The 7,181-nt window shown below is 34.4% G+C and overlaps 1 non-coding gene across 1 annotated transcript; it reads right to left on the reverse strand.

The window, feature by feature from the left end:
* Nucleotides 1–6,754: 6,754 nt before the first annotated feature.
* On the reverse strand, nucleotides 6,755–6,861 carry LOC139861027 (small nucleolar RNA R71). The gene has a single exon (XR_011763646.1). It is a non-coding gene; the product is annotated as a small nucleolar RNA R71 (small nucleolar RNA).
* Between the last annotated feature and the right edge of the window lie 320 nt (nucleotides 6,862–7,181).

Here is a 7,181-nt window from a genome sequence, read left to right on the forward strand (position 1 = left end):
AAAAGTGGGAAACCCCAAAAACTCCGAAACACATACGCCAGTTTTTAGGACTAGCTGGTTACTACAGAAGGTTCATCCAAGACTTTTCCAGAATAGCAAAACCCTTGACTGCATTAACGCATAAAGGGAAGAAATTTGAATGGAAGGATGAACAAGAGAAAGCGTTTCAGTTATTGAAGAAAAAGCTAACTACGGCACCTATATTGTCATTGCCTGAAGGGAATGATGATTTTGTGATTTATTGTGACGCATCAAAGAAAGGTCTTGGTTGTGTATTAATGCAACGAACGAAGGTGATTGCTTATGCGTCTAGACAATTGAAGATTCACGAGCAAAATTATATGACGCATGATTTGGAATTGGGCGCGGTTGTTTTTGCATTAAAGACTTGGAGGCACTACTTATATGGGGTCAAAAGTATTATATATACCGACCACAAAAGTCTTCAACACATATTTAATCAGAAACAACTGAATATGAGGCAGCGTAAGTGGATTGAATTGTTGAATGATTACGACTTTGAGATTCGTTACCACCCGGGGAAGGCAAATGTGGTAGCCGACGCCTTGAGCAGAAAGGACAGAGAACCCATTCGAGTAAAATCTATGAATATAATGATTCACAATAACCTTACTACTCAAATAAAGGAGGCGCAACAAGGAGTTTTAAAAGAGGGAAATTTAAAGGATGAAATACCCAAAGGATCGGAGAAGCATCTTAATATTCGGGAAGACAGAACCCGGTATAGGGCTGAAAGGATTTGGGTACCAAAATTTTCAGATATGAGAGAAATGGTACTTAGAGAAGCTCATAAAACCAGATACTCAATACATCCTGGAACGAGGAAGATGTACAAGGATCTCAAGAAACATTTTTGGTGGCCGGGTATGAAAGCCGATGTTGCTAAATACGAAAGAGAATGTTTGACGTGTTCTAAGGTCAAAGCTGAGCATCAGAAACCATCAGGTCTACTTCAACAACCCGAAATCCCGGAATGGAAATGGGAAAACATTACCATGGATTTCATCACTAAATTGCCAAGGACTGCAAGTGGTTTTGATACTATTTGGGTAATAATTGATCGTCTCACCAAATTAGCACACTTCCTGCCAATAAGAGAAGATGACAAGATGGAGAAGTTAGCACGACTGTATTTGAAGGAAGTCGTCTCCAGACATGGAATACCAATCTCTATTATCTCTGATAGGGATGGCAGATTTATTTCATGATTCTGGCAGACATTACAGCAAGCATTAGGAACTCGTCTAGACATGAGTACTGCCTATCATCCAAAAACTGATGGGCAGAGTGAAAGGACGATACAAACGCTTGAAGTCATGCTACGAGCATGTGTTATTGATTTTGGAAACAGTTGGGATCGACATCTACCGTTAGCAGAATTTTCCTACAACAACAGCTACCATTCAAGCATTGAGATGGCGCCGTTTGAAGCACTTTATGGTAGAAAGTGCATGTCTCTGATTTGTTGGAGTGAAGTGGGGGATAGACAGATTACGGGTCCGGAGATAATACAAGAAACTACCAAGAAGATCATCCAAATTCAACAACGGTTGAAAACCGCCCAAAGTCGACAAAAGAGCTACGCTGACATTAAAAGAAAAGATATAGAATTTGAAATTGGAGAGATGGTCATGCTTAAAGTTGCACCTTGGAAAGGCGTTGTTCGATTTGGTAAACGAGGGAAATTAAATCCAAGGTATATTGGACCATTCAAGATTATTGATCGTGTCGGACCAGTAGCTTACCGAATTGAATTACCTCAACAACTCGCGGCTGTACATAACACTTTTCACGTCTCAAATTTGAAGAAATGTTTTGCTAAAGAAGATCTCACTATTCCGTTGGACGAAATCCAAATCAATGAAAAACTTCAATTCATTGAAGAACCCATCGAAATAATGGATCGTGAGGTTAAGAGACTTAAACAAAACAAGATACCGATTGTTAAGGTTCGATGGAATGCTCGTAGAGGACCCGAGTTCACTTGGGAGCGTGAAGATCAGATGAAGAAGAAATACCCGCATTTATTTCCAGAAGATACGTCAACACCTCCAACTGCTTAAAATTTCGGGACGAAATTTATTTAACGGGTAGGTACTGTAGTGACCCGAACTTTTCCATGTTTATATATATATTAAATGAAATTGTTATTTACATGATTAAGTGTTTCCAACATGTTAAGCAATCAAACTTGTTAAGACTTGATTAATTGAAATAGGTTTCATATAGACAATTGACCACCCAAGTTGACCGGTGATTCACGAACGTTAAAACTTGTAAAAACTATATGATGACATATATATGGATATATATATATATATAGTTAACATGATATTATGATAAGTAAACATATCATTAAGTATATTAACAATGAACTACATATGTAAAAACAAGACTACTAACATAATGATTTTGAAACGAGACATATATGTAACGATTATCGTTGTAACGACATTTAATGTATATATATATATCATATTAAGAGATATTTATACATCATAATATCATGATAATATAATAATTTAAAATATCATTTGATATTATAAACATTGGGTTAACAACACTTAACAAGATCGTTAACCTAAAGGTTTCAAAACAACACTTACATGTAACGACTAACGATGACTTAACGACTCAGTTAAAATGTATATACATGTAGTGTTTTAATATGTATTCATACACTTTTGAAAGACTTCAAGACACTTATCAAAATACTTCTACTTAACAAAAATGCTTACAATTACATCCTCGTTCAGTTTCATCAACAATTCTACTCGTATGCACCCGTATTCGTACTCGTACAATACACAGCTTTTAGATGTATGTACTATTGGTATATACACTCTAATGATCAACTATTAGCAGCCCATGTGAGTCACCTAACACATGTGGGAACCATCATTTGGCAACTAGCATGAAATATCTCATAAAATTACAAAAATATGATTAATCATTCATGACTTATTTACATGAAAACAAAATTACATATCCTTTATATCTAATCCATACACCAACGAGCAAAAACACCTACAAACACTTTCATTCTTCAATTTTCTTCATCTAATTGATCTCTCTCAAGTTCTATCTTCAAGTTCTAAGTGTTCTTCATAAATTCCAAAAGTTCTAGTTTCATAAAATCAAGAATACTTCCAAGATTGCAAGTTTACTTCCAAGTTTTCTAAATCCATTCCAAGTAATCATCCAAGATCAAGAAACCTTTGTTACTTACAGTAGGTTATCTTTCTAATACAAGGTAATAATCATATTCAAACTTTAATTCAATTTCTATAACTATAACAATCTTATTTCGAGTGGAAATCTTACTTGAAATTGTTTTCGTGTCATGATTCTGCTTCAAGAACTTTCAAGCCATCCAAGGATCCTTTGAAGCTAGATCTATTTTTCTCATTTCCAGTAGGTTTATCCAAGGAACTTGAGGTAGTAATGATATTCATAACATCATTCGATTCATACATATAAAGCTATCTTATTCGAAGGTTTAAACTTGTAATCACTAGAACATAGTTTAGTTAATTCTAAACTTGTTCGCAAATAAAAGTTAATCCTTCTAACTTGACTTTTAAAATCAACTTAACACATGTTATATATCTATATGATATGCTAACTTAATGATTTAAAACCTGGAAACACGAAAAACACCGTAAAATCGGATTTACGCCGTCGTAGTAACACGGCGAGCTGTTTTGGGTTAGTTAATTAAAAACTATGATAAACTTTGATTTAAAAGTTGTTATTCTGGGAAAATAATTTTTATTATGAATATGAAACTATATCCAAAAATTATGGTTAAACGCAAAGTGGAAGTATGTTTTCTAAAATGGTCATCTAGACGTCGTTCTTTCGACTGAAATGACTACCTTTACAAAAACGACTTGTAACTTATTTTTCCGACTATAAACCTATACTTTTTCTGATTAGATTCATAAAATAGAGTTCAATATGAAACCCTAGCAATTTGATTCACTCAAAACGGATTTAAAATGAAGAAGTTATGGGTAAAACAAGATTGGATAATTTTTCTCATTTTAGCTACGTGAAAATTGGTAACAAATCTATTCCAACCATAACTTAATCAACTTGTATTGTATATTATGTAATCTTGAGATACCATAGACACGTATACAATGTTTCAACCTATCATGTCGACACATCTATATATATTTCGGGACAACCATAGACACTCTATATGTGAGTGTTGGAGTTAGCTATACAGGGTTGAGGTTGATTCCAAAATATATATAATTTGAGTTGTGATCAATACTGAGATACGTATACACTGGGTCGTGGATTGATTCAAGATAATATTTATCGATTTATTTATATACATCTAACTGTGGACAACTAGTTGTAGGTTACTAACGAGGACAGCTGACTTAATAAACTTAAAACATCAAAATATATTAAAAGTGTTGTAAATATATTTTGAACATACTTTGATATATATGTATATATTGTTATAGGTTTGTGAATCAACCAGTGGCCAAGTCTTACTTCCCGACGAAGTAAAAATCTGTGAAAGTGAGTTATAGTCCCACTTTTAAAATCTAATATTTTTGGAATGAGAATACATGCAGGTTTTATAAATGATTTACAATATAGACACCAGTACGTGAAACTACATTCTATGGTTGAATTATTGAAATCGAATATGCCCCTTTTTATTAAGTCTGGTAATCTAAGAATTAGGGAACAGACACCCTAATTGACGCGAATCCTAAAGATAGATCTATTGGGCCCAACAAGCCCCATCCAAAGTACCGGATGCTTTAGTACTTCAAAATTTATATCATATCCGAAGGGTGTCCCGGAATGATGAGGATATTCTTATATATGCATCTTGTTAATGTCGGTTACCAGGTGTTCACCATATGAATGATTTTTATCTCTATGTATGGGATGTGTATTGAAATATGAAATCTTGTGGTCTATTGTTACGATTTGATATATAGAGGTTAAACCTATAACTCACCAACATTTTTGTTGACGTTTAAAGCATGTTTATTCTCAGGTGAATACTAAGAGCTTCCGCTGTTGCATACTAAAATAAGGATAAGATTTGGAGTCCATGTTTGTATGATATTGTGTAAAAACTGCATTCAAGAAACTGATTTCGATGTAACATATTTGTATTGTAAACCATTATGTAATGGTCGTGTGTAAACAGGATATTTTAGATTATCATTATTTGATAATCTACTTAAAGCTTTTTAAACCTTTATTTATGAAATAAAGGTTATGGTTTGTTTTAAAAATGAATGCAGTCTTTGAAAAACGTCTCATATAGAGGTTAAATATGGAACGTTTTTAATCAATAAGAACGGGACATTTCAGATACACCATTAGTGGTGTTCGATTATCTTAAGTGATTTTGATAGTTGAAGGGTTTTAAGTGATTTCAACCCAAGCATGATCTCAATGACCAATCATGCTTAACTTGATCTTAGAATGCAATGCTTATGTGTGTTTGCAAAGTATAATTTGATTAAGGTTTGGTAGTAATGCTAAACATTTAATAGTTCAACAACTAATGCTATAGCAATTTGGGTAAAACGGGGCAATCCAAGCATAGAGAGGATTATGTAAGTGAACACTACTTAGTTTTTTAAATTAGTTCTTAATATTTAGTTACTTGTTACTTGCTACTTGTCTTAATTGTTAAGTTTAAGTTTGTTTACTTGCGCACGTCTTAGTTGTTAATTAAAATCAATAAACCCCCCACCCCCTCCAATCAAACAAACCTTAGGACAATTAGTAGTTTCAATTATTTTAGTTACATTGCTCTTTTGGGACGAACTTGAAATGAATACTTACATTAAAGTGCTATAATAACCGGGTTCTAAGTGCTCGTTAGTTATGTGTGCTTATTTGTAGTGTTTGAATTTTGTATAAATTTTGAGGGTAAATGATGTATTGTTCCACACGCATCAACAATTTCTTGGCGCCGCTGCCGGGGAGTGGTTAGCTAGTGGGATATTTGGTTTAAGCTTTTAATCATTCGATCCTTTTGTAAGGGTTTATCCTTACAAAAGTTACTTTTCTTGTTTTTATATTTTTATTTTGTGTTTGGAAAATTGTTTGTGTTTGTGTTGTGATTGAAGGATAGGTACTTTGGTGTATGAAAACAAGATCCTAAAAGGATCAAGAGTTTACACATCCATTTTCTGATCCGGAGAAACACGTGCACGAGGTTTACGAGCGTAGAGTAGCAAGGGTATTAAAAAGAAATTTCGAAGCTTTACGATTTTGTTTAGAAAAGATGGATCCTAACGGTCAACCAATTCACAATGAAGAGGGTGATCCAATCAACCAACTACCGGTTAATCAAGAGCAACAAGATGATCCAAATGATACTTCGATGTGGAATGCTAGGTTGATTGCGCCTACTGTGGTGCCTCCGGCTATTACAAAACCACAAATTGGAGCCGATAATTGGAAGATTGAGGGAAACTTCTTCTCAATGATCAAAGATATGCTCTTCCATGGGTTAATAGAAGAAAATCCTTTCGAACACATCCAACACTTTAACGATATTTGTGATATCTACAAGACAAAAGATGTTACCGATGACGCTTTTAAGTTAAGGACATTCCCCTTCACACTTCAAGGAGATGCGAAAGCTTGGTTAAGGAATTTACCACCCGATTATAGTAGAACTTTTCAAGATTTAACTGATGCATTTATTAATCACTTCTTTCCATCATCAAAGGTGGAACGACTTAAGATGGAAATTAATGGATACACTCAACGGAGTGATGAGACATTGTATGATGCATGGGTACATTTCAAGAAGATGCTAAGAACTTGCCCGCCACATGGTTTGACTAAAAAGGAGTACATCAATACATTCTACCGGGGTACTAATGCTTTGACTAGACAATATCTTGATTCATCTTCGGGTGGAGTGTTTATTTATAAATCACCAAATGCGGCTGGAACTTTGCTAGAGGACATCTCGGTTAATACATACGAATGGGCACCTTCATCTCGAGATTTACCAAGGAAAAGTGTAGCACGAGTAGAGAGTGATAATGGGCAAATCACACTTGCAAGCTTAAATAATCAATTTCAAATGTATGGGAAAGAGTTGAAAAAGCTACAACAATCGATCGTCGCAATGCAAGTAGGTTGTCAAAGGTACG

The sequence above is a fragment of the Rutidosis leptorrhynchoides genome, chromosome 7 (assembly GCF_046630445.1).
Source record: "Rutidosis leptorrhynchoides isolate AG116_Rl617_1_P2 chromosome 7, CSIRO_AGI_Rlap_v1, whole genome shotgun sequence".
Lineage (NCBI taxonomy): Eukaryota > Viridiplantae > Streptophyta > Magnoliopsida > Asterales > Asteraceae > Rutidosis > Rutidosis leptorrhynchoides.